The 14,178-nt window shown below is 39.0% G+C and overlaps 1 protein-coding gene and 1 long non-coding RNA gene across 2 annotated transcripts in view; one reads left to right on the forward strand and one right to left on the reverse strand.

Annotated features, from left to right (window-relative positions):
• The window catches only part of LOC105234225 (protein zntC), a 453,706-nt gene that overhangs the window by 197,068 nt on the left and 242,460 nt on the right, over positions 1 to 14,178 (reverse strand). The window lies entirely within an intron of this gene.
• LOC125779597 (uncharacterized) lies at positions 7,071 to 11,546 on the forward strand. Its single transcript, XR_007423378.1, has 3 exons — positions 7,071 to 7,203; positions 10,389 to 10,646; positions 10,703 to 11,546. It is a non-coding gene; the product is annotated as an uncharacterized LOC125779597 (long non-coding RNA).

Here is a 14,178-nt window from a genome sequence, read left to right on the forward strand (position 1 = left end):
AGCCTTATACAAGGTGCGTTCCAATGAAACAACACTTAAAAAAAAAAGCAGAACAAATGGTTTTTTGGCAAAATCAATTTATTTTATTCAAAATAGTCTCCTTCTGCTTCAACACAGCTTTTTGCACGGCCCACAAGCATGTCGAACGAGTGCTTTAGCGCGTTAGCGGATATGGCCGCCAGTATGCCGGTGCAAGCCTTTTGAATGGCCTCTACGTCTGCGTAACGCTTTCCTTTCATGGGAAAATGCATTTTTCCGAAAAGAAGAATTCGGACGGTGCTATATCAGACGAATACGGGGAGTGGTTAGTGGTTAAAATGTGATTTTTGGTCAAATAATCGTCCTTCGAATGTTGGCGGAACAAACCGTGCACACACCTTCCGTAAGCCCAAATGTTCGGTCAAAATGCGATAAATCGATGTTTTGGAGATGTTCAATTCCATTTTCATGAATTTCAATAATGATTTTGGCTAATTTTTGATGAATTCACGCACAGTTTCGATGGAATTACCGGCGATCACGGATTTTGATTGGCTCACATGTTGATCGTCATTTATGTCCTCACAACCACTTTGAAAACGTTGAAACAGCTCGTGCACTCTGCTACGGGATAGGCAATCATTGCCATAAACTTGTTTCATCAATTGAAACGTTTTGGTAAACGTTTTACCAATTTTAAAACAAAATTTAATGTTGACTCTTTGTTCGAAGTTCATTTTCGCACCGATAACACAAACATACTGACACTTAAAACGCAATAACTTCACATCCAATGGATAAAATGTCATGAGATTCTCACTGGACAATCGATAAAAATAGCAGATTCTATCACACCAGTCGACATATAAATGGCGCCACCAGCGGCCCTAGATTCAAAAAGTCGTGTTTACTTTGGAAAGCACCTTGTAGATGTGTAAAGTGTGGACTAGACCATACTTCGTCACTTCAAAATATAGAGAGACTCCACCGAAATGCTTCCCATGCCTTCAAATTACACCGCCAATTTCAAAGGTTGTAGAATTTATCAAGGATTAGTGTTTAAAAAAGACTCGATCAATAATAAGACAGGGCCTCCCTTGGTCGACTTACGAAAGCCGAACAAAAATTTCACCATAAAAACGTTAGCTATGCTGATGTAACAAGAGAACAACTTAGTTCTACTACAACTGTAGTAAGCCGTGAAAGAATTGACAAACTCGAAGAAATGATTGCCAAACGAATTGAGGTAACTAACGGGTGATTTTTTTGAGGTTAGGATTTTCATGCATTAGTATTTGACAGATCACGTGGGATTTCAGACATGGTGTCAAAGAGAAAGATGCTCAGTATGCTTTGACATTTCATCATGAATAGACTTACTAACGAGCAACGCTTGCAAATCATTGAATTTTATTACCAAAATCAGTGTTCGGTTCGAAATGTGTTTCGTTTCGTTTTTATCGACAAATTTTGTTCAGCGATGAGGCTCATTTCTGGTTGAATGGCTACGTAAATAAGCAAAATTGCCGCATTTGGGATGAAGAGCAACCAGAAGCCGTTCAAGAACTGCCCATGCATCCCGAAAAATGCACTGTTTGGTGTGGTTTGTACGCTGGTGGAATCATTGGACCGTATTTTTTCAAAGATGCTGTTGGACGCAACGTTACGGTGAATGGCGATCGCTATCGTTCGATGCTAACAAACTTTTTGTTGCCAAAAATGGAAGAACTGAACTTGGTTGACATGTGGTTTCAACAAGATGGCGCTACATGCCACACAGCTCGCGATTCTATGGCCATTTTGAGGGAAAACTTCGGACAACAATTCATCTCAAGAAATGGACCCGTAAGTTGGCCACCAAGATCATGCGATTTAACGCCTTTAGACTATTTTTTGTGGGGCTACGTCAAGTCTAAAGTCTACAGAAATAAGCCAGCAACTATTCCAGCTTTGGAAGACAACATTTCCGAAGAAATTCGGGCTATTCCGGCCGAAATGCTCGAAAAAGTTGCCCAAAATTGGACTTTCCGAATGGACCACCTAAGACGCAGCCGCGGTCAACATTTAAATGAAATTATCTTCAAAAAGTAAATGTCATGAACCAATCTAACGTTTCAAATAAAGAACCGATGAGATTTTGCAAATTTTATGCGTTTTTTTTTTAAAAAAAGTTATCAAGCTCTTAAAAAATCACCCTATACAACATTAACAAAAACGATGTCTTCTCTTTTAACCAAGCTATGCAAAGAAGTCTAAAAATAGCGATTTCGAACGCCAATGGACTAAGCAGCTATAGACTGGAAGTTGAGCATTTTATAAAAACTAACAATGTAAATACATTACTGGTTTCAGGAACCCACTTTACTAGTGAGCCTATTTTCTCAATGGTAGGCACCTTGCCACGGTGCAGGGGCTTAGGCGCAAGGCATACTCGGCATCCCCCAACCGGTGCGGGTGGTGCTGATAGGCACTGCCAAGGCAAGATGTCGGGTGCCGCATGCGTGCACTAACCAAGAGCTACCACCTCCTAATCCAGGGTGTTATACGACTCCCGTTCCCATTGGATGATTTGCAGCCAGGAGGTAAATTCGGCTATATTCTAACGGAGCCTCCCCAACACCCGAATTGGGGAGTAACTGTGGCCTTACCGCGTCATGGGGCTCTGGCTTGCTGGACCCCTAGTTCCCCATTAAAATAATAAACCCGACAGCTCACCTTGTTGAGCCAAGGGTGGTACGGACAAGATGAACACAAATAAACAAACAAACACAACAGCCATACCAAACAACCCGACAACGAAGTAACAACAAAGGACAACGGCCACAGATGATGAGAAGGATATCGGCGCAGCGGCAGGCGAGGGGGTCAAGAAGCTAGGCGAAAGTTTAGCTTCCATGACGCTCTCTCGCCAGAGGAGCGGGCGCTGTTTGAGGAGCATGCCAGGGAGGTTGACGACGACACGACCTCATGCAGCGGCGCTGGCCTGGCGAAAGTGCCTATTGCCGTTGAGGCAGCTACGAGCGCCGCCAAGACCCCCGCCAGAAGGCGTAGCGAGTCAGACTCGAGTGAGTCACATCGGGCAGAGCCCGACGGTGCTCGTAGAAGGAGGAAGAGGCGCAGAAGAGGTAGGCAACGCCCTCTCCCAGAAGCTGGCAAACCCGGCGGGTGTGATGACCCGCACAGGAAGGGTATGAGCGGTGCCAGCAAGAAATGGTACCTGCGTTACCTCCGGGATAGGAAGACTCCCGAGGTGGCGGAGGCTATGGCCGGTAGTAGGAGCAAAGGGAGCAACGTATCCCCAGCAAAGGAGAGTGACAGGACCGTTTCAGCTCGCGCGCAAGGCAGCGGAACCGGCAACCGTGGCCCGGTCAGTGCAACCTTGACCGCAAGGCGTGGCGATGGAAGGGCACCGCCCTCGAACACGTATGTGTGCTTAAACCGCGAAGCGGAAGAGCGGCCAGATCATGCCGCAGGAGGCCCCCAGCTCCAAAAGGTTGAGGGGCACCAACATAAAACCAGCCGGAGGCCACCCATTCGCACCGGCTCCCCACCGGGTGGAGGAGGGGCGGCGAAGATATGCGGATGCTGTTAAAGGCATCCACCACTACAGGATTGTAAGGTTCATGCCAAAGGTAAAGGTCAGACAACTCCTCTCTTAGACGAAACTCTCGGAAGGCAAACAGGGATGCTTTCAAGGATATACTAAGTGAGGAACTGAGCAGGGAGGGGCAGACTGATAATAGCGTTTCAGGCCCAGGATTGCAGAGTAGGCTATCTGAGCTGGACGGGTCTGTTATTAACGCTTATCATGGCAGTTGCCTCCTAAAAGTGCCCACAGACAGACGAAGCTGTCCCTGGTGGTCAAGGAATCGAGCAGACGGACGGAAAAAAGTACGTAGACTATTTAACAAAGCGAAACGCACGACCACAGTAGGTGGTAAAAGTATTCGTCTCGGCACAAAAGAGGCTGCCCACAGGGGGGTGTGTTATCACCCCTGCTATGGAGAATGGTCGTAGACGACCTGTTAGCACTGCTAACGGACAACGGGATCCGCTGCCAAGGGTATGTAGAAAAGTTTAAGGCTACCCTCGGCAGCAAGGATGAGTGGAACGACTCCAATCTCGAGCTGATGTTGAGGAATAGCACGTTGAAGTGGTACACCCATGGCTCGAAAATGCCGATCGTGGGCCCACGCACTAAGCTTTCCATACCCATAGGAGTTCCCGAGCATCTGCCAGGCCGTAGTTTTTTCCATAAGTCGGTGTATAAAAATATACCTCCATCGCAACTATCGCAATGAGCCATTCTCAGCGATAGTCAAGCGGCGCTAAAAGCGATCTCCTCTTACGAAATCAAATCGCTACCAGTGCAGGAGTGCAGGGAAAGTCTGAACATCCTTGCGCAATGAAACCAGGTACACCTAATCTGGGTAGGACCCGAACCCTTTACTGGGGTAGGTCCCCATACCATAAAGAAGCTACTCCGCAAGGAGGAAGGAGTGGGCAGGGAAGAGCATTGGCAACAAACACACGGTATGCGACATGCCAAGTTGCTAATTGGAGGATACAACTTGAGTAGGTTCAAAGTTGTAATAAACCTCCCCAGGACCAAACTCAGGCTACTGGACGCATAGTATACTGGCCACTGTAAGCTGAATAGGCATCTGTACAACATTGGCCTATCCTCTTGCGCTAACTGTCGGTTCTGCGACAGGATCAAACCATCCCGACGGTAAAGCACACGGTAGTTCGACCACTCTTATGAAATATATAATCATCACCAAAACACATTGCTTTAGAGCCAATTTCATTACCATCAATTCAAGCAGCTTCTTCGAAAATCCAGACCGCCAGTGGAGCGATTGTTATAACTTCTTTATATCTCCCACCTCGATTCAATTGGTCCCAGATTATTAGCCGGAGGTAATTTCAATGCTAAACATCCATAGTGGGGTTCATTAACTGTACAAATGGGTCTCTCAAAATAGCTTAAATGTTTTATATGCTGGAAGACCCACATACTGGCCGACTGGTCGCAATTTATACCGGCATAAGCCCACATCATCTAGAAATTTCTAATAATGAAGATATAAGCTCAGATCATTCCGCTCTCATTATCAATATGAATATTAGTGTTGGGAACTATCGAGTGATTTCAACTATCGATTGTTAATGAGTGAATGATTTTGACTATCGAATGAATTTTTTCGTTCATTCATTCATTCATTTATTTAATCAAATTCAATAACTAAGCAGAGGCGGTACAACAAAAGAGTACCGGAATTTTATTAATTTTTAATTAAACCAATACAAAGGTTTTCACCTTTAAGTCTATTTCTTCTATCATTTATTATTTGCCCAGCTTTAGAAAAACCCCTTTCGGAAGGAACTGAAGTAGCAGGTATACATAAATATTTTTTGGAAAGCTCGTAGAGTTCTGGAAAAGTTGATTTTTTGCTGTCCCAATAGTTTAAAGGGTTTTGATGTCTCTCAACGAAATCTTGTCTAAGATATTGTTCCAAGGAAATATGTGCATTAACACTAGGGGCGTTGTGACAAATAGTTTTTGCTTCCGCTACTTTTTGGTCAAGTAGAGTCCAAAGAGATAATTTACTTTTATCTGCGGGTAATTCTATTACTGGGGCTGTAGCAGTCCTTTGGTTCCGCTGTATGAATGCTGATACCTCTTCTCCCAACCATTTTTGAGCATTACTAGAGTTACTTTCATTTCCAAAGGCAATCTTTTTAAAGCGTGGGTCTAAGAAGGTCGATTTGGCACACATCTTGTCAGACTCTAGTTGGCCAAGTCGTCTCGAAATTACTTCCAACAAACTACTTTTCAAGCATTCTCCCTCCGTAGTTTTCATTTGCTAGAATCTTATTGCATATTGCAGTCCTCTGACTATAGGCACCACTAGTGACATCGTTGGGTAGTGTTGTGCTGAAAGTTCTGTTGTCATATGCTCTATCGGCTTCAATACAGTGATGGCATTACGTGGCTTTTCCCATTCTGATGCATTCAGAAAGTTCGGTGCACTTGGTAAGGAAGTTAGTACAGCAGAGAGCGGTTCCTTTATCAAGCATATACGTTCCATCATTATAAGGCCAGAGTTCCATCTAGTAGCAACGTCTTGCTTCATCTTAAGTTCAGCTACTCCCATTTGCTTTTGCATATTTTTAAGTTTTTCTGCTGCTTGAGAGCTATGATGGAAATATGTTACTATAGCTCTGCATTTCGTTATAAGCTCTAAAATCTGAGGAGCAGTCTTTATAGCATCCACAACGCATAAATTTAGGGTGTGAGCGACACATGGGTGGTGGTGTTTTTGCAGTATATCCCTTATCGCTTTTTTAATATTTGCACCGTTATCACTCACTATCGTCACTATTTTGTTAAAAATTGACCACTCGTCAAAAATGCTTTTTAATTCTGTGGCTATATTTTGAGCAGTATGTGAGCCGAACACTTCTTTAGTTGCCAGGACTGCTGAGTTCATTTTGCTTTCCCAAATGAAATGACTAGTTACAGACAAAAAAGACTTCTGGCTGTCAGTAGTCCACATATCTGTTGTTATAGAAAGGTGTGAAATATTTTGCAAAGTGGCATGACGCTTTTTCCGTGTCTCGTTATATTTTGTAGGCAACATTGTGTTGGAAAGAAGTTTTCTGTTTGGGATTGAATACAAAGGCTGAAGCTTTTTTTGTATATTCTCGAAATCCTTCATTTTCAACAATAGAGAGTGGTTGCATATCTCTTGTAACCATTTTAATAAGAGTTTCCGAAAGCTCAGGGGCCTATTTCACTAAACTACAATTCTACAAGTTTACAAGTTACAATCACAAGTTTAATTTTCACAAGTGTTGATAAATTGCGTTTCATTAAAATTTTGACAACACTTGTAGTTTTCTGCACTTGTAAACTACAATTTCTACAATTACAAGTTCTTGTATACTTGTGAATTTTTAAATAAAATAAAATATTTTTATAAAGTTATTTTGATAAATTAAACATATGTATGTGTAAATATATGTATATCGATAATTTGTTTTGATTGTTATCACATCCCTAATCAATCAAAACACATGTTGTGTGTGTTTTATGTTGTTTGCCCACTTGTTGTGTTTATAAAAAAGTTAAAAATTGTTTATTTGTGAAACTGGCAAATGAACATAACAAAATTAGTGTAGTGCGGGAGATCTTAGCTGCCAAAGACATTCTCTTTGGTAAGTTTAGCGATAAACTGTAAACTACAATTGGACTGGTTTCAAGTGCAGAAGACGCCAAATACGTACGTGATGTTTTTTGGGCAAACATCAAACGGGCGACACTGATGAGTTTAGGGGAAACTGGGGTACCTTTGACACCTTTTTTTTGAAATAAAATTTCTCGAAATGTGTTTGAATTATCATAAAATAAGTTGTTACCTGCTTTAGAGCAATTATTCAGCTTTATAATATTGCCGGAGTTTTTTTTTCAGCGACTCTCTTTTACACTTTAATTTACAGTTTTTAAAAAAAAGCCATTTTGTCAAATGTGCCCCTGTCACGGGGTACATTTGACTTTAGGAGGGGAGCATTTGACACCTACATGCATATTTAGGTAAAACAATTTTGTGTTGTCTTTGAATTAAAATAAACCAGCATTTTGTATATAAACTCATTTTATTTTAATTTTGAGAAGCAAAAAATATTTCAGTTACAAGTTTTGAATTAAAAGAAAAGAAAAATTTAAAGGAAATGAATTATAAGTTTTGATAAAAAATTATTTTATATAATACTTTGATAAGTCCAGTTTAAAAATATATTTTGTACGACACCGTGAAGTTGAAGCCGGATTTTCAGGAACTGGCAACTTCAGCTCTATTTCACTGCGCATAATTATAGCCAAATCTTCAATTTCTGGATTAACAAAAGCCAAACTTGAAGGAGATGTCTTTCGGAAAAATTTGATGTTATAAGTGCAGTTGCCAAACGTTTCTATTATTTGACCTACATAGAAAACGCTGTTTTTGATGTTTTCTTGGAATTTTACCAGAACGTAGTCTCCCACAGTCAAATTATCATCATCAGTTATTTTGTGTGTCTCTAAATCATCTACCCGGGATTCAAGGTAACCTTCATCATCAGGAGGGAATCCATTAGAGTCAATTGTGTCAGCGTAGCTAATGTTACCCGTACTTTCGTCTGAAGATTCGATTTTCAGTTGAGGTTTTCTTTTTGGTTTCTTCTTTTTAGCCTGCTGTGTTCTCTTCTGTGAAAACTTGAGAGTGCGCTTGGCGGTTTTAAAATTTTTCTTTATAGTAGTAAGCTGCTCAATCCTTCTTTTTTCAGTTGAAGAAGTAAGGGTTCGGGAAGTTCCACTTCTCGAAGATTTCGTGGATGCATGCAGTTGCGATATAGGCCTAACTGATTCTGGCATAGTACATGGTGAGTTATGATTTAGGTTGCTTTGTGGATTTTTTGTAGCATTTTGTGATGAATTCATATCATCTGATCTATCAGGAGGAACGCGTTCAACTTCCTCATCTGTTACAGACTCCAGCGCAAATGTTTCATCTTGAAAAACCTGGGTATTGAGAGGACAAATTCCTGTTGCTTTGAATCCGTTCATTATGTTTTCTGGGGAAAATGCTCTTTGAAATGGTTGTTGAGTTAAGGTGCCGATGTATATATGATACTGATTTGTTTTCCAGGATTTGTGGTTAAAAAATCGTTAAAGGCTTTGCGGCAAAATTGCTTAAAGGGTCCGAAAACTGATACATCCAATGGTTGTAGACGATGGGATGTATGTGGAGGAAAAGAAAGTAATACAATTCCAGCCTCGGCGCAATAGTTAATGCTTTCCAAACTGCAATGTGACGCATGATTATCAAGCAGAATTAGAATTGGGTTTTCAACTGAACAGTTCGTAAAGTTTTTAATGTGTTTCAGCACATTTGCAAAGAGTTCGGAAATCATCCATCCGGATTTTGTATTCAATATCAACGAACCGGGCATGCATCCACTTCCGAATCTTTCACTGAAACGTACACGAGGAAATATATAAGCCGGAGGCAAACGATTTCCGCAAGCGTTAACTATGCCAACGATTGTAACCAAGCTGCCGCGCTCAGCGGAAGATGCTTGAGAAACAGAACGTTGTCCTTTTGCAGCACAAATCTAGAGAAGAAATATGTTATTTAAAGTCATTAACGTGTATTTCCAACCACGCTAAAAATTCGACCAAATGTATACATAAGCCTATCTTACCTTAATAGGCTCCATCACGGTAGTTAAACCAGTTTCGTCCAAATTATAGATATCTTTTGGCTGAAATGAGTACTTTTCAAACAACGTAGTAAGGTTTTTGAAAAAACTTTCCACTGCTGATTTAGTAAAACCGCGTAATCTTGCCAAACTGATCTTTTCAGGTTTACGAAGAGATATAGAATCATTTCTTTTAAGAAATCCGTAAAGCCAATCGTCTCCAGCTTCTTTGGATTTTTCCCAGGCAGTTGGAGTAACCAAATTTTTAGCTTTAGCGTAATCATATGCAAACTTTTTTGAAGTTTGATAAGTTAAGCCGTAAGAATAAAAAGCACATTTCTTGACGTAATCACAAATATCGGTTTCTTGTTGCTTATTAAATGTCTGGCGAGATGTGAATTTCGATTGAAATTTAAAATAATCATCAGAGCTGCTATCATTGCCAGAATCTGAAAGATTGCCAGAAGGTGCCTTATGTTTTAAACGCATGATTAGAGTTGTTCTATTTATTCCGTATTTGATGGCAGCTGTAGTTTGCGTTTCAGTCCCATTTCTGATATCCGTTATTGCCTTTCTAATATTATCTTCATTTATGGCACACCGATTAGTCTTTTTTTTGTAATTGCGTACCATTTTCCTGCTGAATATCAACACTAAATTGCATAAAGTGTATTCATTACATAGTCAAAACAGAGACGGGGTACATTTTGTCAAATGTGCCCCATTCGAAAATGTCAAATGTACCCCAACTGAGTTTACTTTAGAAATTTCAATTTTCTTACCTTTTCAATTATTTTATTCTTAAATTTCCAAATCTTTTCAAAATTATTCAGAATAATACTAGTTAAGTTCACTTAGCACTTTAAAATGGTGTTCAATTGACTTCACAAATGTCTTGCATATCACTGCCACAAAATAACACAGAACGCAGAGAAAAGAGAAAAACACGTGTTGCTTCACCAAAATGTATAAACACTAACTGGTAAACTTCAACATATTGAATAAAATCAATTACTTCACCATTCCCAATTTATAAATGCGATTGATTTTACTGGCTTGACTTCGAAAAGGCCATAGTCAAATGTTCCCCAAAGTCAAAGGTACCCCAGTTTCCCCTACTTAAAAAAGTGTTAAAAATTTATATAGCAATTTTTCAAATTAAGGCCAAAATGGACAACTCCAGAAAGACAGGGGCGGCTGGAGGCAGGGGCTGTAAATTATCCGAGTTGGATACCCTGGTCTTAGAAGTGATTGGGAAGGAGTCACCAACCTGCGATGGTATTCGGCCCCAAGAGAATGATGGTGAGGATATGTCATTGCAAGATTTGATTGGCATCACATTAAATTGGTAATTACGGAAGTGACTGCTACCAAGAAGGAAGAAAAGCCAGTGCCTATGCCTGAGAGCTCCCGAAAAAGAAGTGAGTACCATTAAATTATATTTAAAATTTGTCCCATCTTTTTTTTTTTAAATTAGAGCGATATATGGAAAATGGTTCTTCCGCCCACGGGGAAGCAGAAATTAAAAAATTGAAGATGGATGAAAAGGTGGAGTGCCAGATCGAAAACTTGAAGCTGCAGAATAAAAATTTTCACTTGAAAAATAAAGCTCTTCAGATTAAAATTTTGGAGCAAAATGTATGGGCCGTAAGGGGGCATACACCCCCTTATTTTTTTAGGAACAACTTTTTGTTCTTTATACTTTTTTTATTAATATTTTTCTTATTTGTAAATTAATTAAAATAATTTAAAATAGTTTGTAGCCTAGCTTGGCCTCTAATGTCTGTTATGGTTTGGCTGACTTCTTCTACATTATCGGAGTCACTAAGGTTAGTAATTGTATAGTTTTCATCTTCTTCAGTGCGTGAAAAATTGCAAAGTGTGACCGCACAAGTAAAAACATCGCTGGTCATTTTTGGGGTCTCCCGCAAATAATTTAAAATGGGAAATTTTTCAATTAAAATACAAATTGCATTTTCCACAACTCTTCTGGTTGGTTTATGGGCATTGAGGAATCTTCTATTATTAGATAGTGGAGGAATCAGCCAATCTTTCAGCGGATATGCTGAATCACCTAGAATGATTCCATTCTGAATTGGACGCCAGCCGTTTTCCATTCTGCGGAACAAACAAGTATTCCGCAAGACGCGAGAATCGTGAGTATCCCAGGCCAATTTGCATAGGAGTAATAGAACTGGAGATCGGGTCCGCAAACCACCATACACGAAATGGAGTGATTACCATGCCTATCAACATAAGCTTCTTCATGCTCTTTAGGTGCATCTAATTTTATTAAAGTGCCGTCCAAACAGCCGCAAACTAACGGCGTAGAATTTAGTAACCACTTGATCCACATTTTCTGGCCATCTTACATACGTTGCAATCAAGGCGGTATTTATTGCAGTAACTACGCTTTTTACCACTCTGCGCACAGTGGCTTTGCTCATACCATGCAAGTCACCTATTGCATGGTATGTTGTTCCTGTTCCTAGCCAGCGTAACGTAATCAGCAGCTGCTGTTGCACACCGTTAGAGAATGGCTTTTACTTGTCTTCCTCTCCAGTATTGGACACAACAAATTTAACAACAAAACAAATTTTTCACGTTTTAGCCTAAAACGCTCATTATACTCCAACGTGGATTCCAGGAATTCATATTCTAGACGTGGCCCAAATAGTCTTCTCCTTTTTAATGTGATTTCATTATCGCTTTCATCACTAAAATTGTAAAATAAGTTCATTTTGCACACACACACAAAATATGAGCTTCTTAATATAATATAAGTTTCACTTGCACACGTGTTCATTTATTTATAATATATGATTAGTGGTGTTGCCGCTTATCGATAATTTGTAATAAACCAACAATGCGATTCGATTAATGTGTGTCATAAAATATTAAATATGTTTGGTTTTGTGTTCATTTGAACTAATTTTTAAGAACAATTTGTTATAAATCAAATTCTAAATCATTTATCATTCTCTTGTAACTTGTAAAATTTTTTCTTAGGGTCTCCGTCGACCCTAAGGTTTTTTCTACAATTCTACAAGTGTACAAGTGCAAATTTTATTTAGTGAAACAAGATCACTTGTAAAAGTATCATTTGTAGACTTGTGACTTGTAGAATTCACTTGTAGCTACAAACTTGTAATTGTATTTTTATGAAACACAATGATTCACAAGTTCACAATTTCACATGTAAAAACACTTGTAATTGTGAACTTGTAGTTTAGTGAAATAGGCCCCAGATCGCGTGCTTGTAACAAATAATTTTGTTTGCATTGCCTTCTTTTTAATGGTCCACCACCTGAAACATTTCTACTGGGTATTGTTGAAGAACTTGTTCACAGGAGGTACCAAAGAAGCACTACTTATCTCACTTTCAATAGTTTCCACTGTTAAGTTCACATCTCTTTGCGTTGAAGAACAGCTTGGCATATCTAAGTCACTTACAGCAGGTGCTCGTTCGACTATCGCCGAAGAAGTCTCCTCCACACTATGTGATGATGGAAGCCTTCGTCGTAGGTGATCGTTCATATTTGATATGTTACCAGCAAACTTTAAATTTTTTTTACAAATATTGCAGTTGACGTTATTACCATTATTAGTAAAAAAAACTCCCATACGGCTGATCTCTTTAATCCAGGGCGCATTTTTGTATTATCTAATTATGTATAAAAATATTTTCAGCATTTTCTTTACAAAATACATAAATACATTTTATATTATCACAGAAAACACTGCAATTAAAAATCTAATACCAATATTTATATAAGTTGCGACCCAATTCAAAAGTTTTACTATTGATGCTGCAAATAATACCAACAGTTAAAACGGTTAAGTGAATGTATACATAGCTACAATTTCGAATCGCAATACATAACCAACATTGCCAACCTGCTTAATTCAAAGCCATTGGATTTTATCAAACCGACTAGAAACTGTCATTTAATCTTGCCAAATACCGATGACCATATGAATCTACTCTAATCATCTTATTAATTTGACGATGCCTCCTACATTATCGCTTTATAAGTCTATATTTATTATTATTAATACTTTTCACTTAAATCTATTTTAAGCATCTATGTATTAACTTCTACCACTCATACATGCATTCAATTTAATTTCCATTATCACACATAATTCAACATAAATCATTCAACATAATTTTGAAATACACACAATTTAAGAATTATTCGTACATTTGCTGAATATAATACCATTTACTTGAAATGGAATAAATGAATTCGTACAAAAAATCTTTGCTAGATATCTACTTGCATAAAATCATTCATTCGAAAAATCATTCAATAGCGAAAAAATACTAATGAATGAAAAAATAGTGATGAACGAAAGTAGCGAACAAAATATTCGTTTTGAACGAATTATTGGTATGAACGAAAAAATTCGAATGAACGAAAAAATAGTAATGAACGAAAAATTAGTATCGAACAAAATATTCGTTTTGAACGAAAAATTGGTATGAACGAAAAAATAGTAATGAGAGATTTCTTGAAAACTATCGAATGAATGAAAATTGCTGAACTATCGAATAACTTGATTGTTTTTATTCGATAGTCCCCAACACTAATGAATATACCTATTGTTGTCACATCTACTAAACACCATATTTTAAGTAAAACGTCCTCTGAAGCGACCAATACTAAAAAAAGATGAAAAAACTTTTAGCAACCACTTTCCGAATACTTTTAAGCCTTTTGATCTCAATAGCGGCTATCAGCGCCAGAATGAGAGAGTCTTGAGAGTCCATGTCAAATGGATACCTTACGTGGAACTGACTGAAGTACAAGCAGAAGTGTCGCAGTTGAAATATTCTAAATCGCCTGGCTTTAGCTTTAGGCTAAGCCCATTACCGTCTTCACCATAAGGGCACACGGGGCCCGTACCCAGGGCCACAGGGGGCCCCGAGGGACCGACAATTTCTCTCAC

This window comes from Bactrocera dorsalis, chromosome 6 (genome assembly GCF_023373825.1).
Source record: "Bactrocera dorsalis isolate Fly_Bdor chromosome 6, ASM2337382v1, whole genome shotgun sequence".
Taxonomy (NCBI): domain Eukaryota; kingdom Metazoa; phylum Arthropoda; class Insecta; order Diptera; family Tephritidae; genus Bactrocera; species Bactrocera dorsalis.